Below are 20,563 nucleotides of genomic sequence, written 5' to 3'. Positions count from 1 at the left end.
AACCGTCTGTCTAACCCTAGCCCTCAGCATAACCCTAACCCTAGGTAGAATCCTAACCCTAACCGTCTCTCTAACCCTAGCCCTCAACAATACCCTAACCCTAGGTCCAAACCTAACCCTAACTGTCCCTCTAACCCTAGCCCTCAACATAACCCTAACCCTAGGTCCAATCCTAACCCTAACCGTCTCTCTAACACTAGACCTCAACATAACTCTAACCCTAGGTCCAATCCTTACCCCAACCGTCTCTCTAAACCTAGCCCTCAAGATAACCCTAACCCTAGGTCCAATACTAACCCTAACCCTCTCTCTAAGCCTAGCCCTCAACATAACCCTAACCCTAGGTCCAAACCTAACCCTAACTGTCTCTCTAAACCTAGCCCTCAACATAACCCTAAACCTAGAACCAATCGTAACCCTAACCATCTCTCTAACCCTAGCCCTCAGCATAACTCTAACCCTGGGTCCAATCCTAACCCTAACCGTCTCTATAACCCTAGCCCTCAACATAACCCTAACCCTAGGTCCAATCCTCACCCTAACCGTCTCTCTATACCTAGCCCTCAACATAACCCTAACCCTAGGTCCAATCCTAACCCTAACTGTCTCTCTAACCCTAGCCCTCAACCTAACCCTAGCCCTAGGTCCAATCCGAACCCTAACCGTCTCTCTAACCCTGGCCCTCAACATAACCCTAACCCTAGGTCCAATCCTAACCCTAACCGTCTTTCTAACCCTAGCCCTCAACATAACTCTAACCCTAGGTCCAATCCTAACCCTAACCGTCTCTCTAACCCTAGCCCTCAACATAACCCTAACCCTAGGTCCAATCCTCACCATATTCGTCTCTCTAACCCTAGCCCTCAACATAACCCTAACACTAGGTCCAAACCTAACCCTAAGCGTCTCTCTAACACTAGCCCTCAACCTTACCCAACCCTAGGTCCAATCCTAACCCTAAATGTCTCTCTAACACTAGCCCTCAACATAACCCTAAACCTAGGACCAATCGTAACCCTAACCGTCTCTCTAACCCTAGCCCTCAACATAACCCTAACCCTAGGTCCAAACCTAACCCTAAGCGTCTCTCTAACCCTAGCCCTCAACCTAACCCTAGCCCTAGGTCCAATCCTAACCGTAACTGACTCTCTAACCCTAGCCCTCCACATAACCCTAACCCTTGGTCCAAGCCTAACCCTAACCGCCTAACTAACCCTAGCCCTCCACATAACCCTAACCCTAGGTCCAATCCTAACCCTAACCGTCTCTCTAACCCTAGCCCTCAGCATAACCCTAACCCTAGGACCAATCTTAACCCTAACCGTCTCTCTAAACCTAGCCCTCAACATAACCCTAACCCGAGGTCCAATCCTAACCCTAACCGTCTCTCTAACCCTAGCCCTCAACATAACCGTAAACCTAGGTCCAATCCTCACCCAAACCGTCTCTCTATCCCTACCCCTCAACATAACCCTAACCCTAGGTCCAATCCTAACCCTAACAGTCACTCTAACCCTAGCCCTCAACCTAACCCTAACCCTAGGTCCAATCCTAACCCTAACCGTCTCTCTAACCCTAGCCATCAACCTAACCTTAACCCTAAGTCCAATCGTATCCTTAACCGACACTCTAACCCTAGCCCTCAACATAACCCTAGCCGTAGGTCTAATCCTAACCCTAACCGTCTCTCTGACCCAATCCATCAACATAACCCTAAACCTAGGTCCAATCCTAACCCTAACTGTCTCTCTGACCCTAGCCCTCAACATAACCTTAACCATAGGTCCAATCCTAACACTAACCGTCTCTCTAACCGAAGCCCTCAACATAACCGTAAACCTAGGTCAAATCCTCACCCTAACCGTCTCTCTAACCCTACCCCTCAACATAACCCTAACCCTAGGTCTATTCCTAAACCTAACCGTCTCTCTGACCCTAGCCCTCAACATAACCCTAACCCTAGGTAGAATCATAACCCTAACTGTCTCTCTAACCCTAGCCCTCAACCTAACCCTAACCCTAGGTCCAATCCTAACCCTAACCGTCTCTCTAACCCTAGCCCTCAACCTAACGTTAACCCAAGGTCCAATCGTAACCTTAACCGTCTCTCTAACCCTAGCCCTCAACATAACCCTAACCCTAGGACTAATCCTAACCCTAACTGTCTCTCTGACCCTAGCCCTCAACATAACCCTAACCCTAGGTCGAATCCTAACCCTAACTCTCTCTCTCACCCTAGCCCTCAACATAACCCTAATCCTAGGTCCAATCCTCACCCTAACCGTCTCTCTAATTTTAGCCCTCAACATAACCCTAACCCTAGGTCCAATCCTAACCCTAACCGTCTCTCTAACTCTAGCCCTCAGCATAACTCTAACCCTAGGTCCAATCCTAACCCTAACCGTCTCTCTAACCCTAGCCCTCAACATAACCCTAACCCTAGGTCCAATCCTCACCCTAACCGTCTTTCTAACCCTAGCCCTCAACATAACCATAACCCTAGGTCAAATCCTAACCCTAACCGTCTCTCTAACCATAGCACTCAACCTAACCCTAGCCCTAGGTCCAATCCTAACCCTAACCCTCTCTCTAACACTAGCCCTCAACATAACCCTAACCCTAGGTCCAATCATCACCCTAACTGTCTCTCTAACCCTAGCCCTCAACATAACCCTAATCCTAGGTCCAATCCTAACCCTAACAGTCTCTAACCCTAGCCCTCAACATAACCCTAACCCTAGGTCCAATCCTAACCCTAACCGTCTCTGTAACACTAGCCCTCAACATAACCCTAACCCTAGGTCCAATCCTCACCCTAACCGTCTCTCTAACCCTAGCCCTCAACATAACCCTAACCCTAGGTCCAATCCTAACCCTAACAGTATCTCTAAACCTAGCCCTCAACCTAACCCTCGCCCTAGGTCCAATCCTAACCCTAACCGCCTCTCTAACCCTAGCCCTCCACATAACCTTAACCCTAGGTCCAATCCTAACCCTAACCGTCTCTCTAACCCTAGCCCTCAACATAACCCTAACCCTAGGTCCAATCCTGACCCTAACCGTCTCTCTAAGCCTAGACCTCAACCTAACCCTAACCTTAGGTCCAATCCTAACCCTAACTGTCTCTCTAACCCTAGCCCTCAACAAAACCCTAAACCTAGGACCAATCGTAACCCTAACCGTCTCTCTAACCCTAGCCCTCAACATAACCCTAACCCTAGGTCCAAACCTAAACCTAAGCGTCTCTCTAACACTAGCCCTCAACCTAACCCTAGCCCTAGGGCCAATCCTACCCCTAACTGACTCTCTAACCCTAGCCCTCCACATAACCCTAACCCTTGGTCCAATCCTAACCCTAACCGCCTAACTAAGCCTAGCCCTCCACATAACCCTAACCCTAGGTCCAATCCTAACCCTAACCGTCTCTCTAACCCTAGCCCTCAGCATAACCCTAAGCCTAGGTCCAATCTTAACCCTAAACGTCTCTCTAAACCTAGCCCTCAACATAACCCTAACCCTAGGTCCAATCCTAACCCTAACCGTCTCTCTAACCCTAGCCCTCAACATAACCCTAACCCTAGGTCCAATCCTAACCCTAACCGTCTCGGTAACACTAGACCTCAACATAACCCTAACCCTAGGTCCAATCATCACCCTAACTGTCTCTCTAACCCTAGCCCTCAACATAACCCTAACCCTAGGTCCAATCCTAACCCTAACAGTCTCTCTAAACCTAGCCCTCAACCTAACCCTAGCCCTAGGTCCAATTCTAACCCTAACCGCCTCTCTAAACCTAGGCCTCCACATAACCCTAACCCTAGGTCCAATCCTAACACTAACCGTCTCTCTAACCCTAGCCCTCAGCATAACCCTAACCCTAGGTCCAATCCTAACCCTAACCGTCTCTCTAACCCTAGCCCTCAACAATACCCTAACCCTAGGTCCAAACCTAACCCTAACTATCCCTCTAACCCTAGCCCTCAACATAACCCTAACCCTAGGTCCAAACCTAACCCTAACTGTCTCTCTAAACCTAGCCCTCAACATAACCCTAATCCTAGAACCAATCGTAACCCTAACCATCTCTCTAACCCTAGCCCTCAGCATAACTCTAACCCTAGGTCCAATCCTAACCCTAACCGTCTCTCTAACCCTAGCCCTCAACATAACCCTAACCCTAGGTCCAATCCTCACCCTAACCGTCTCTCTATACCTAGCCCTCAACATAACCCTAACCCTAGGTCCAATCCTAACCCTAACCGTCTCTCTAACCCTATCCCTCAACCTAACCCTAGCCCTAGGTCCAATCCGAACCCTAACCGTCTCTCTAACCCTAGCCCTCAACATAACCCTAACCCTAGGTCCAATCCTAACCCTAACCGTCTCTCGAACCCTAGCCCTCAACATAACTCTAACCCTAGGTCCAATCCTAACCCTAACCGTCTCTCTAACCCTAGCCCTCAACATAACCCTAACCCTAGGTCCAATCCTCACCATAATCGTCTCTCTAACCCTAGCCCTCAACATAACCCTAACACTAGGTCCAAACCTAACCCTAAGGGTCTCTCTAACACTAGCCCTCAACCTAACCCTAGCCCTAGGTCCAATCCTAACCCTAAATGTCTCTCTAACCCTAGCCCTCAACATAACCCTAAACCTAGGACCAATCGTAACCCTAACCGTCTCTCTAACCCTAGCCCTCAACATAACCCTAACCCTAGGTCCAAACCTAACCCTAAGAGTCTCTCTAACCCTAGCCCTCAACCTAACCCTAGCCCTAGGTCCAATCCTAACCCTAATTGACTCTCTAACCCTAGCCCTCCACATAACCCTAACCCTTGGTCCAATCCTAACCCTAACCGCATAACTAACCCTAGCCCTCCACATAACCCTAACCCTAGGTCCAATCCTAACCCTAACCGTCTCTCTCACCCTAGCCCTCAGCATAACCCTAACCCTAGGTCCAATCTTAACCCTAACCGTCTCTCTAAACCTAGCCCTCAACATAACCCTAACCCTAGGTCCAATCCTAACCCTCACCGTCCTCTAGCCCTAGCCCTCAACCTAACGTTAACCCTAGGTCCAATCGTAACCTTAACCGTCTCTCTATCCCTAGCCCTCAACATAACCCTAACCCTAGGACTAATCCTAACCCTAACCGTCTCTCTGACCCTAGCCCTGAACATAACCCTAACCCTAGGTCCAATCCTAACCCTAAACGTCTCTCTAAACCTAGCCCTCAACATAACCCTAACCCTATGTCCAATTCTAACCCTAACCGTCTCTGTAACCGTAGGCATCAACATAACCCTAACCCTAGTTCCAATCCTAACCCTATCTGTCTCTCTAAGCCTAGCCCTCAACATAACCCTAAACCTAGGTCCAATGCTAACCCTAACAGTCTCTCTAACCCTAGCCCTCAACCTAACCCTAAACCTAGGTCCAATCCTAACCCTAACCGTCTCTCTGACCTTAGCCCTCAACATAACCATAACCCTAGGTCCAATCCTAACCCTAACCGTCTCTCTAACCCTAGCCCTCAACATAACCCTAACCCTAGGTCCAATTCTAACCCTAAGCGTCTCTGTAACCCTAGCCATCAACATAACCCTAACCCTAGGTCCAATCCTAACCCTAACCGTTTCTCTAAACCTAGCCCTCAACATAACCCTAACCCTAGTTCCAATCCTAACCCTATCTGTCTCTCTAAGCATAGCCCTCAACATAACATTACCCTAGGTCCAATCCTAACCCTAACAGTCTCTCTAACCCTAGCCCTCAACCTAACCCTAACCCTAGGTCCAATCCTAACCCTAACCGTCTCTCTAACCCTAGCCATCAACCTAACCTTAACCCTAAGTCCAATCGTAACCTTAACCGACTCTCTAACCCTAGCCCTCAACATAACCCTAGCCGTAGGTCTAATCCTAACCCTAACCGTCTCTCTGACCCAATCCATCAACATAACCCTAATCCTAGGTCCAATCCTAACCCTAACTGTCTCTCTGACCCTAGCCCTCAACATAACCTTAACCATAGGTCCAATCCTAACACTAACCATCTCTCTAACCGAAGCCCTCAACATAACCGTATACCTAGGTCAAATCCTCACCCTAACCGTCTCTCTAACCCTAGCCCTCAACATAAACCTAACCCTAGGTCTATTCCTAAACCTAACCGTCTCTCTGACCCTAGCCCTCAACATAACCCTAAACCTAAGTCCAATCCTAACCCTAACTGTCTCTCTGACCCTAGCCCTCAACATAACCCTAACCCTAGTTCGAATCCTAACCCTAACTGTCTCTCTCACCCTAGCCCTCAACCTAACCCTAACCCTAGGTCCAATCCTAACCCTAACCGTCTCTCTAACCCTAGCCCTCAACCTAACGTTAACCCTAGGTCCAATCGTAACCTTAACCGTCTCTCTAACCCTAGCCCTCAACATAACCCTAACCCTAGGACTAATCCTAACCCTAACCGTCTCTCTGACCCTAGCCCTGAACATAACCCTAACCCTAGGTCCAATCCTAACCCTAACCGTCTCTCTAAACCTAGCCCTCAACATAACCCTAACCCTATGTCCAATTCTAACCCTAACCGTCTCTGTAACCCTAGCCATCAACATAACCCTAACCCTAGTTCCAATCCTAACCCTATCTGTCTCTCTAAGCCTAGCCCTCAACATAATCCTAACCCTAGGTCCAATCCTAACAATAACCGTCTCTCTAACCCAAGCCCTCAACATAACCCTAACCCTAGGTCCAATCCTAACCCTAATCGTCTCTCTAACCCTAGCCCTAAACATAACCCTAACCCTAGGTCCAATCCTAACCCTAATCGTCCATCTACCCCTAGCCCTCATCATAACCATAACCCTACGTCCAATCCTAATCCGAAAGGTCTCTTTAACCCTAGCACTCAACATAACCCTAACGCTAGCTCCAATCCTAACCTATTCGTCTCTCTAACCCTAGCCCTCAACGTAACCCTAACGCTAGGTCCAATCCTAACCATAATCGAATCTCTAACCGTAGTCCTCAACATAACCCTAAACCTAGGTCCAATACTAACCCTAATGTTCTACATAACCCTAGCCCTCAACATAACCCTAACCCTAGGTCCAATCCTAACCCTAATCGTCTACCTAACCCAAGCCCTCAACATAACCCTAACCGTAGCTCCAATCCTAACCCTAATCGTCTCTGTAACCCTAGCCATCAACATTACCCTAACCCTAGGTCCAATCCTACCCTAATCGTCTATCTAACACTAGCCCTAAACATAACCCTGCCTCTAGGTCCAATCCTAACGCGAACCGTCTCTCTAAGCCTAGCCCTCAACAGAACCCTAAACCTAGGTCCAATCCTAACCCTAATCGTGTACCTAAGAGTAGCCGTCCACATAACCCTAACCCTAGGTCCAGTCCTAACCCTAATCGTGTATCTAACCCTAGCCCTAAACATAACCATAACCCTAGGCCCATTCATAAACCCTAATTGTCTACCTAGCCCTAGCCATCACCATAACGCTAACCCAGCTCCAATCCTAACCCTAACTGTCTCTCTAAACCTAGCCCTCAACAAAACCCCAGACCCAGGTCCAATCCTAACCCGAACTGTCTCTCTAACCCTAGCCCTCAACCTAACCCTAACCCTAGGTCCAATCCTAACCCTAATCGTCTCTCTAACCCTAGCCCTCAACATAACCCTAACCCTAGGTCAAATCCTTACCCTAATCGTCTACCTAACCCTACCCTCAGCGTAACCCTAACCCTAGATCCAATCCTAACGTAATCGTCTCTCTAAACCTAGCCCTCAACACAACCCTAACCCTAGGTCCAATCCTAACCCTAATCGTCTACCTAACCCTAGCCCTCAACATAACCCGAACCCTAGGTCCAATCCTAACCCTAATGGTCTACCTAACCCCAGCCTTAAACATAACCCTAAACATAGGTCCAATCCTAACCTTAATCGTCTATCTAACCCTAGCCCTCAACATAACCCTAACCCTATGTCCAATCCTAACCCTAATCGACTCTCTAACCGTAGTCCTCAACATAACCCTAAACCTAGCTCCAATCCTAACCCTAATCGTTTCTCTAACCCTAACCCTCAACAATACCCTAACCCTATGTCCAATCCTAACCCTAATCGACTCTCTAACCGTAGCCCTCAACATAACCCTAACCCTAGCTCCAATCCTAACCCTAATCGTTTCTCTAACCCTAACCCTCAACATTACCCTAACCCTATGTCCAATCCTAACCCTAATCGACTCTCTAACCATAGCTCTCAACTTAACCCTAACCCTAGCTCCATTCCTAACCCTAATAGTCTCTCTAACCCTAGCCCTCAACACAACCCTAACCCTAGGTCCAATCCTAACCCTAATCGTCCCTCTAACCCTAGCCCTCAACATAACCCTAACCTTGGCTCCAATCCTAACCCTATCGTTTCTCTAATCCTAGCCCTCAACACAACCTTAACCCTTGGACCAATCCAAACCCAATCCGTCTCTCTAAACCCAGACATCAACATAAACCTAACCCTAGGTCCAATCCTAACTCTAATCGTCTATCTAAACCTAGCCCTCAACATAACACTAACCCTCGGTCCAATCCTAACCCCAACCTTCTCTCTAACCCTAGCCCTAAATATAACCATAACCCTAGGTCCATTCATGAACCCTAATTGTCTACCTAGCCCTAGCCCTCAACAGAACGCTAACCCTAGCTCCAATTCTAACCCTAACCGTCTCTCTAACCCTAGCAATTACATAACCCTAGCCCCAGGTCCAATCCTAACCCGAACTGTCTCTCTAACCCTAGCCCTCAACCTAACCCAACCCTAGGTCGAATCCTAACCCTAATCGTCTCTCTAATCTAGCCCTCAACATAACCATAACCCTAGGTCCAATCCTAACCCGAAAAGTCTCTCTAACCCTAGACCTCAACATAACCCTATCCCTAGGTCCAGTCCTAACCCTAATCGTGTATCTAACACTAGACCGAAACATAACCCTAACCCTAGGTCCAATCCTAACCCTAATCGTCTATCTAAACCTAGCCCTCAACATAACCCTAACCCTACGTACAATCCTAACCCGAACAGTCTCTCTAACCCTAGCACTCAACATAACCCTAACCCTAGGTCCAATCCTAACCCGAATCGTCTCTCTAACCCTAGCAGTCAACATAACCTTAACCCTACGTCCAATACTAACCCTAATGGTCTACCTAATCCTAGCCCTCAACATAATCCTAACACTAGGTCCAATCCTAACCCTAATCGTCTACCTAACCCTAGCCCTCAACATAACCCTAACCCTAGCTCCAATCCTAACCCTAATCGTCTATCTAACCCTAGCCCTAAACATAACCCTAACCCTAGGCCCAATCCTAACCCTAATCGTCCATCTACCCCTAGCCCTCATCATAACCATAACCCTACGTCCAATCCTAATCCGAAAGGTCTCTTTAACCCTAGCACTCAACATAACCCTAACCCTAGCTCCAATCCTAACCTATTCGTCTCTCTAACCCTAGCCCTCAACGTAACCCTAACGCTAGGTCCAATCCTAACCATAATCGAATCTCTAACCGTAGTCCTCAACAGAACCCTAAACCTAGGTCCAATACTAACCCTAATGTTCTACATAACCCTAGCCCTCAACATAACCCTAACCCTAGGTCCAATCCTAACCCTAACCGTCTCTCTAAACCTAGCCCTCAACATAACCCTAACCCTAGGTCCAATCCTAACCCTAACCGTCTCTCTAAACCTAGCCCTCAACATAACCCTAACCCTAGGTCCAATCCTAACCCTAACCGTCTCGGTAACACTAGCCCTCAACCTAACCCTAGCCCTAGGTCCAATTCTAACCCTAACCGCCTCTCTAACCCTAGCCCTCCACATAACCCTAACCCTAGGTCCAATCCTAACACTAACCGTCTGTCTAACCCTAGCCCTCAGCGTAACCCTAACCCTAGGTAGAATCCTAACCCTAACCGTCTCTCTAACCCTAGCCCTCAACAATACCCTAACCCTAGGTCCAAACCTAACCCTAACTGTCCCTCTAACCCTAGCCCTCAACATAACCCTAACCCTAGGTCCAATCCTAACCCTAACCGTCTCTCTAACACTAGACCTCAACATAACTCTAACCCTAGGTCCAATCCTTACCCCAACCGTCTCTCTAAACCTAGCCCTCAAGATAACCCTAACCCTAGGTCCAATCCTAACCCTAACCGTCTCTCTAACCCTAGCCCTCAGCATAACCCTAACCCTAGGTGCAATCTTAACCCTAACCGTCTCTCTAAACCTAGCCATCAACATAACCCTAACCCTAGGTCCAATCCTAACCCTAACCGTCTCTCTAACCCTAGCCCTCAACATAACCCTAACCCTAGGTCCAATCCTAACCCTAACCGTCTCGGTAACACTAGACCTCAACATAACCCTAACCCTAGGTCCAATCATCACCCTAACTGTCTCTCTAACCCTAGCCCTCAACATAACCCTAACCCTAGGTCCAATCCTAACCCTTACAGTCTCTCTAAACCTAGCCCTCAACCTAACCCTAGCCCTAGGTCCAATTGTAACCCTAACCGCCTCTCCTACCCTAGCCCTCCACATAACCCTAACCCTAGGTCCAATCCTAACACTAACCGTCTCTCTAACCCTAGCCATCAGCATAACCCTAACCCTAGGTCCAAATCTAACCCTAACCGTCTCTCTAACCCTAGCCCTCAACAACACCCTAACCCTAGGTCCAAACCTAACCCTAACTGTCCCTCTAACCCTAGCCCTCAACATAACCCTAACCCTAGGTCCAATCCTCACCGTAACCGTCTCTCTAACCCTAGCCCTCAACATAACCATAACCCTAGGTCAAATCCTAAAGCTAAACGTCTCTCTAACCCTAGCCCTCAACCTAACCCTAGCCCTAGGTCCAATCCTAACCCTAACCCTCTCTCTAACCCTAGCCCTCAACATAACCCTAACCCTAGGTCCAATCATCACCCTAACTGTCTCTCTAACCCTAGCCCTCAACATAACCCTAACCCTAGGTCCAATCCTAACCCTAACAGTCTCTATAAACCTAGCCGTCAACCTAACCCTACCCCTAGGTCCAATCCGAACCCTAACCGTCTCTCTAACCCTAGCCCTCAACATAACCCTAACCCTAGGTCCAATCCTAACCCTAACCGTCTCTGTTACCCTAGCCCTCAACATAACTCTAACCCTAGGTCCAGTCCTAACCCTAACCGTCTCTCTAACTCTAGCCCTCAACATAACCCTAACCCTAGGTCCAATCCTCACCCTAACCGTCTCTCGAACCCTAGCGCTCAACATAACCCTAACCCTAAGTCCAAACCTAACGCTAAGCATCTCTCTAACCCTAGCCCTCCACATAACCCTAAGCCTTGGTCCAATCCTAACCCGAACCGCCTAACTAACCCTAGCCCTCCACATAACCCTAACCCTAGGTCCAATCCTAACCCTAACCGTCTCTCTAACCCTAGCCCTCAGCATAACCCTAACCCTAGGTCCAATCCTAACCCTAACCGTCTCTCTAACCCTAGCCCTCAACATAACCCTAACCTTAGGTCCAATCCTAACCCTAACCGTCTCGGTAACACTAGACCTCAACATAACCCTAACCCTAGGTCCAATCATCACCCTAACTGTCTCTCTAACCCTAGCCCTCAACATAACCCTAACCCTAGGTCCAATCCTAACCCTAACAGTCTCTCTAAACCTAGCCCTCAACCTAACCCTAGCCCTAGGTCCAATTCTAACCCTAACCGCCGCTCTAACCCTAGCCCTCCACATAACCCTAACCCTAGGTCCAATCCTAACACTAACCGTCTGTCTAACCCTAGCCCTCAGCATAACCCTAACCCTAGGTAGAATCCTAACCCTAACCGTCTCTCTAACCCTAGCCCTCAACAATACCCTAACCCTAGGTCCAAACCTAACCCTAACTGTCCCTCTAACCCTAGCCCTCAACATAACCCTAACCCTAGGTCCAATCCTAACCCTAACCGTCTCTCTAACACTAGACCTCAACATAACTCTAACCCTAGGTCCAATCCTTACCCCAACCGTCTCTCTAAACCTAGCCCTCAAGATAACCCTAACCCTAGGTCCAATACTAACCCTAACCCTCTCTCTAAGCCTAGCCCTCAACATAACCCTAACCCTAGGTCCAAACCTAACCCTAACTGTCTCTCTAAACCTAGCCCTCAACATAACCCTAAACCTAGAACCAATCGTAACCCTAACCATCTCTCTAACCCTAGCCCTCAGCATAACTCTAACCCTGGGTCCAATCCTAACCCTAACCGTCTCTATAACCCTAGCCCTCAACATAACCCTAACCCTAGGTCCAATCCTCACCCTAACCGTCTCTCTATACCTAGCCCTCAACATAACCCTAACCCTAGGTCCAATCCTAACCCTAACTGTCTCTCTAACCCTAGCCCTCAACCTAACCCTAGCCCTAGGTCCAATCCGAACCCTAACCGTCTCTCTAACCCTGGCCCTCAACATAACCCTAACCCTAGGTCCAATCCTAACCCTAACCGTCTTTCTAACCCTAGCCCTCAACATAACTCTAACCCTAGGTCCAATCCTAACCCTAACCGTCTCTCTAACCCTAGCCCTCAACATAACCCTAACCCTAGGTCCAATCCTCACCATATTCGTCTCTCTAACCCTAGCCCTCAACATAACCCTAACACTAGGTCCAAACCTAACCCTAAGCGTCTCTCTAACACTAGCCCTCAACCTTACCCAACCCTAGGTCCAATCCTAACCCTAAATGTCTCTCTAACACTAGCCCTCAACATAACCCTAAACCTAGGACCAATCGTAACCCTAACCGTCTCTCTAACCCTAGCCCTCAACATAACCCTAACCCTAGGTCCAAACCTAACCCTAAGCGTCTCTCTAACCCTAGCCCTCAACCTAACCCTAGCCCTAGGTCCAATCCTAACCGTAACTGACTCTCTAACCCTAGCCCTCCACATAACCCTAACCCTTGGTCCAAGCCTAACCCTAACCGCCTAACTAACCCTAGCCCTCCACATAACCCTAACCCTAGGTCCAATCCTAACCCTAACCGTCTCTCTAACCCTAGCCCTCAGCATAACCCTAACCCTAGGTCCAATCTTAACCCTAACCGTCTCTCTAAACCTAGCCCTCAACATAACCCTAACCCGAGGTCCAATCCTAACCCTAACCGTCTCTCTAACCCTAGCCCTCAACATAACAGTAAACCTAGGTCCAATCCTCACCCAAACCGTCTCTCTATCCCTACCCCTCAACATAACCCTAACCCTAGGTCCAATCCTAACCCTAACAGTCACTCTAACCCTAGCCCTCAACCTAACCCTAACCCTAGGTCCAATCCTAACCCTAACCGTCTCTCTAACCCTAGCCATCAACCTAACCTTAACCCTAAGTCCAATCGTATCCTTAACCGACTCTCTAACCCTAGCCCTCAACATAACCCTAGCCGTAGGTCTAATCCTAACCCTAACCGTCTCTCTGACCCAATCCATCAACATAACCCTAAACCTAGGTCCAATCCTAACCCTAACTGTCTCTCTGACCCTAGCCCTCAACATAACCTTAACCATAGGTCCAATCCTAACACTAACCGTCTCTCTAACCGAAGCCCTCAACATAACCGTAAACCTAGGTCAAATCCTCACCCTAACCGTCTCTCTAACCCTACCCCTCAACATAACCCTAACCCTAGGTCTATTCCTAAACCTAACCGTCTCTCTGACCCTAGCCCTCAACATAACCCTAACCCTAGGTAGAATCCTAACCCTAACTGTCTCTCTAACCCTAGCCCTCAACCTAACCCTAACCCTAGGTCCAATCCTAACCCTAACCGTCTCTCTAACCCTAGCCCTCAACCTAACGTTAACCCAAGGTCCAATCGTAACCTTAACCGTCTCTCTAACCCTAGCCCTCAACATAACCCTAACCCTAGGACTAATCCTAACCCTAACTGTCTCTCTGACCCTAGCCCTCAACATAACCCTAACCCTAGGTCGAATCCTAACCCTAACTCTCTCTCTCACCCTAGCCCTCAACATAACCCTAATCCTAGGTCCAATCCTCACCCTAACCGTCTCTCTAATTTTAGCCCTCAACATAACCCTAACCCTAGGTCCAATCCTAACCCTAACCGTCTCTCTAACTCTAGCCCTCAGCATAACTCTAACCCTAGGTCCAATCCTAACCCTAACCGTCTCTCTAACCCTAGCCCTCAACATAACCCTAACCCTAGGTCCAATCCTCACCCTAACCGTCTCTCTAACCCTAGCCCTCAACATAACCATAACCCTAGGTCAAATCCTAACCCTAACCGTCTCTCTAACCATAGCACTCAACCTAACCCTAGCCCTAGGTCCAATCCTAACCCTAACCCTCTCTCTAACACTAGCCCTCAACATAACCCTAACCCTAGGTCCAATCATCACCCTAACTGTCTCTCTAACCCTAGCCCTCAACATAACCCTAATCCTAGGTCCAATCCTAACCCTAACAGTCTCTAACCCTAGCCCTCAACATAACCCTAACCCTAGGTCCAATCCTAACCCTAACCGTCTCTGTAACACTAGCCCTCAACATAACCCTAACCCTAGGTCCAATCCTCACCCTAACCGTCTCTCTAACCCTAGCCCTCAACATAACCCTAACCCTAGGTCCAATCCTAACCCTAACAGTATCTCTAAACCTAGCCCTCAACCTAACCCTCGCCCTAGGTCCAATCCTAACCCTAACCGCCTCTCTAACCCTAGCCCTCCACATAACCTTAACCCTAGGTCCAATCCTAACCCTAACCGTCTCTCTAACCCTAGCCCTCAACATAACCCTAACCCTAGGTCCAATCCTGACCCTAACCGTCTCTCTAAGCCTAGCCCTCAACCTAACCCTAACCTTAGGTCCAATCCTAACCCTAACTGTCTCTCTAACCCTAGCCCTCAACAAAACCCTAAACCTAGGACCAATCGTAACCCTAACCGTCTCTCTAACCCTAGCCCTCAACATAACCCTAACCCTAGGTCCAAACCTAAACCTAAGCGTCTCTCTAACACTAGCCCTCAACCTAACCCTAGCCCTAGGGCCAATCCTACCCCTAACTGACTCTCTAACCCTAGCCCTCCACATAACCCTAACCCTTGGTCCAATCCTAACCCTAACCGCCTAACTAAGCCTAGCCCTCCACATAACCCTAACCCTAGGTCCAATCCTAACCCTAACCGTCTCTCTAACCCTAGCCCTCAGCATAACCCTAAGCCTAGGTCCAATCTTAACCCTAACCGTCTCTCTAAACCTAGCCCTCAACATAACCCTAACCCTAGGTCCAATCCTAACCCTAACCGTCTCTCTAACCCTAGCCCTCAACATAACCCTAACCCTAGGTCCAATCCTAACCCTAACCGTCTCGGTAACACTAGACCTCAACATAACCCTAACCCTAGGTCCAATCATCACCCTAACTGTCTCTCTAACCCTAGCCCTCAACATAACCCTAACCCTAGGTCCAATCCTAACCCTAACAGTCTCTCTAAACCTAGCCCTCAACCTAACCCTAGCCCTAGGTCCAATTCTAACCCTAACCGCCTCTCTAAACCTAGGCCTCCACATAACCCTAACCCTAGGTCCAATCCTAACACTAACCGTCTCTCTAACCCTAGCCCTCAGCATAACCCTAACCCTAGGTCCAATCCTAACCCTAACCGTCTCTCTAACCCTAGCCCTCAACAATACCCTAACCCTAGGTCCAAACCTAACCCTAACTATCCCTCTAACCCTAGCCCTCAACATAACCCTAACCCTAGGTCCAATCCTAACCCTAACCGTCTCTCTAACACTAGACCTCAACATAACTCTAACCCTAGGTCCAATCCTTACCCCAACCGTCTCTCTAAACCTAGCCCTCAAGATAACCCTAACCCTAGGTCCAATCCTAAACCTAACCCTCTCTCTGAGCCTAGCCCTCAACATAACCCTAACCCTAGGTCCAAACCTAACCCTAACTGTCGCTCTAAACCTAGCCCTCAACATAACCCTAATCCTAGAACCAATCGTAACCCTAACCATCTCTCTAACCCTAGCCCTCAGCATAACTCTAACCCTAGGTCCAATCCTAACCCTAACCGTCTCTCTAACCCTAGCCCTCAACATAACCCTAACCCTAGGTCCAATCCTCACCCTAACCGTCTCTCTATACCTAGCCCTCAACATAACCCTAACCCTAGGTCCAATCCTAACCCTAACCGTCTCTCTAACCCTATCCCTCAACCTAACCCTAGCCCTAGGTCCAATCCGAACCCTAACCGTCTCTCTAACCCTAGCCCTCAACATAACCCTAACCCTAGGTCCAATCCTAACCCTAACCGTCTCTCTAACCCTAGCCCTCAACCTAACCCTAACCCTAGGTCCAATCCCAACCCTAATCGTCTCTCTAACCCTAGCCCTCAACATAACCCTAACCCTAGGTCAAATCCTTACCCTAATCGTCTACCTAACCCTACCCTCAGCGTAACCCTAACCCTAGATCCAATCCTAACGTAATCGTCTCTCTAAACCTAGCCCTCAACATAACCCTAACCCTAGGTCCAATCCTAACCCTAATCGTCTACCTAACCCTAGCCCTCAACATAACCCTAACCCTAGGTCCAATCCTAACCCTAATAGTCTCTCTACCCTAGCCCTCAGCACAACCCTAACCCTAGGTCCAATCCTCACCCTAATAGTCTACCTAACCCTAGCCTTAAACATAACCCTAAACATAGGTCCAATCCTAACCTTAATCGTCTATCTAACCCTAGCCCTCAACATAACCCTAACCCTAGCTACAATCCTAACCCTAATCGTCTATCTAACCCTATGCCCCAACATAACCCTAACCCTAGGTCCACGCCTAACACTAATCGTGTATCTAACCCTAGCCCTAAACATAACACTAACCCTAGGTCCAACAATAACCCTAATCGTCTCTCTAACCATAGCCCTCAACATAACCCTAACCCTAGCTCCAAGCCTATCTCTAATCAACAAAAGAAACCTAGCCGTCAACATAACCCGAAAACCCAATCCGTCTCTCTAAACCCAGACCTCAACATAAACCTAACCCTAGGTCCAATCCTAACTCTAATCGTCTATCTAAACCTAGCCCTCAACATAACACTAACCCTCGGTCAATCCTAACCCCAACCTTCTCTCTAACCCTAGCCCTAAATATAACCATAACCCTAGGTCCATTCATGAACCCTAATTGTCTACCTAGCCCTAGCCCTCAACATAACGCTAACCCTAGCTCCAATTCTAACCCTAACCGTCTCTCTAACCCTAGCAATTACATAACCCTAACCCTAGGTCCAATCCTAACCCTAATCGTCTCTCTAACCCTAGCCCTCAACATAACCCAAACCATAGGTCCAGTCCTAACCTGAACCGTCTCTCTAAACCTAGCCCTCAACCTAACCCTAACCCTAGGTCCATTCCTACCCGAACCGTCTTTCTAAACCTAGCCCTCAACATAATCCTAACCCTAGGTCCAATCCTAATCCGAACCGTCTCTCTAACCCTAGCCCTCAACATAACCCTAACCCTAGGTCCAATCCTAACACGAACCGTCTCTCTAACCCTAGCATTCAACATAACCCTAACCCGAGGTTCAGTCCTAACCCTAATAGTCTCTCTAACCCTAGCCCTCAACATAACCCTAACCTTGGCTCCAATCCTAACCCTATCGTCTCTCTAATCCTAGCCCTCAACACAACCTTAACCCTTGGACCAATCCAAACCCAATCCGTCTCTCTAAACCCAGACCTCAACATAAACCTAACCCTAGGTCCAATCCTAACTCTAATCGTCTATCTAAACCTAGCCCTCAACATAACACTAACCCTCGGTCCAATCCTAACCCCAACCTTCTCTCTAACCCTAGCCCTAAATATAACCATAACCCTAGGTCCATTCATGAACCCTAATTGTCTACCTAGCCCTAGCCCTCAACATAACGCTAACCCTAGCTCCAATTCTAACCCTAACCGTCTCTCTAACCCTAGCAATTACATAACCCTAGCCCCAGGTCCAATCCTAACCCGAACTGTCTCTCTAACCCTAGCCCTCAACCTAACCCAACCCTAGGTCCAATCCTAACCCTAATCGTCTCTCTAATCTAGCCCTCAACATAACCATAACCCTAGGTCCAATCCTAACCCGAAAAGTCTCTCTAACCCTAGACCTCAACATAACCCTATCCCTAGGTCCAGTCCTAACCCTAATCGTGTATCTAACACTAGACCTAAACATAACCCTAACCCTAGGTCCAATCCTAACCCTAATCGTCTATCTAAACCTAGCCCTCAACATAACCCTAACCCTACGTACAATCCTAACCCGAACAGTCTCTCTAACCCTAGCACTCAACATAACCCTAACCCTAGGTCCAATCCTAACCCGAATCGTCTCTCTAACCCTAGCCGTCAACATAACCCTAACCCTACGTCCAATACTAACCCTAATGGTCTACCTAATCCTAGCCCTCAACATAATCCTAACCCTAGGTCCAATCCTAACCCTAATCGTCTACCTAACCCTAGCCCTCAACATAACCCTAACCCTAGCTCCAATCCTATCCCTAATCGTCTACCTAACCCTAGCCCTCAACATAAACCTAACCCTAGGTCCAATACTAACCCTTATGGTCTACCTAACCCTAGCCCTCAACATAACCCTAACCCTAGGTCAAATCCTAACCCTAATCTTCTACCTAACCCTAGACCTCAACGTAACCCTAACCCTAGCTCCAATCCTAACCTAATCGTCTCTCTAATCCTATCCCTCAACACAACCCTAACCCTAAGTCCAATCGTAACCCTAAAAGTCCACCTAACCCTAGCCCTCAACACAACCCTAACCCTAGGTCCAATCCTAACCCTAATCGCCTACCTAACCATAGCCTTCAAATAACCTTAACCCTAGCTCCAATCATAACCCTAATCGTCTCTCTACTCCTAGCCCAAAATATAACCTTAACCCTAGGACCAATCCAAACCCAATCTGTCTCTCTAACCCTCGCTCTCAACATAACCCTAAACCTAGGTCCAATCCTAACCCTAATCGTCTACCTAAACCTAGCCGTCAACATAACCCTAACCCTAGCTCCAATCTTAACCCTAATCGTCTCTCTAAACCTAGCCGTCAACATAACCCTAACCCTCGGTCCAATCCTAACAATAATCATCTATCTAACACTAGCCCTCACCATAACCCTAACCCTAGGACCAATCCTAACCCTAATCGTCTACCTAACCCTAGCCCTCAACATAACCCTAACCCAAGGTCCAGTCCTACCCTAATCGTGTATCTAACCCTAGCCCTCAACATAACCCTAACCCTAGCTCCAATCCTATCCGTAATCGTGAGCCGAACCCTAGTCCTCAAAATAACACTAACCCTAGCTCCAATCCTAACCCTAATCGTCTCTCTAACCCTAACCCTCAAAATAACCTTAACCCTAGGTCCTAACCTAACCCTAATCATCTCTCTAACCATAGCCCTCAACATAACCGTAACCCTAGCTTCAATCCTAACCCTAACCGTCTCGCTAACCCTAGCCCTCAACATAACACTAATCCTAGGTACAATCCTAACCCTAACCGGCTCTCTAACCGTAGCCCTCAACATAACCCTAACCCTAGCTCCAATCCTAACCCAAATCGTCTACCTAACCCTAGCCCTCAACATAACCCTAACCCTAGGTCCAGTCCTAACCCTAATAGTATCTCTAACCCTAGCCCTCAACAAAACCCTAACCCTAGGTCCAATCCTATCCCTAATCGTCTATCTAACCCTAGCCCTAAAAAAAACCCTAACCCTAGGTCCTATCCTAACCCTAATCGTCTTTCTAACCCTAGCCCTCATCATAACCATAACCCTACGTCCAATCCTAATCCGAAAGGTCTCTCTAACCCTAGCACTCAACATAACCCTAACCTTAGGTCCAATCCTAACCCTAATCGTCTATCTAACCCTAGCCCTCAACATAACCCTAACCTTCGGTCCAATCCTAACCCGAACCGTCTCAATAACCCTAGCCGTCAACATAACCCTAACGCTAGGTCCAATCCTAACCCGAACCTTCTCTCTAATCCTAGCCCTAAACATAACCATAACCCTAGGTCCATTCATAACCCTAATTGTCTACCTAGCCCCGGCCCTCAACGTAACCCTAACCTTAGCTCCAAACCAACCCTAATCGTCTGTAACTCTAGCCCTTAACAATACCCTAACCCTAGCTCCAAGCCTAACCCTAATCGTCAATCTAAACCTAGCCTTCAATTTAACCTTAAGCCTAGGTCCAATCCAAACCCAATCCGTCTCTCTAAACCTAGCTCTCAACATAACCCTAACCCTCGGTCCAATCCTAAACCGAACCGTCTCTCTAAACCTAGCCCTCAAAATGACCCTAACCCTATCTCCAATCCTAACCCTAATCGTCTCTCTAGCCCTAGCCCTCAATC

Source organism: Miniopterus schreibersii, assembly GCF_964146895.1.
Source record: "Miniopterus schreibersii genome assembly, chromosome: 5".
Taxonomy (NCBI): Eukaryota; Metazoa; Chordata; class Mammalia; order Chiroptera; family Miniopteridae; genus Miniopterus; species Miniopterus schreibersii.
Note: the sequence above shows the minus strand (reverse complement) of the source record.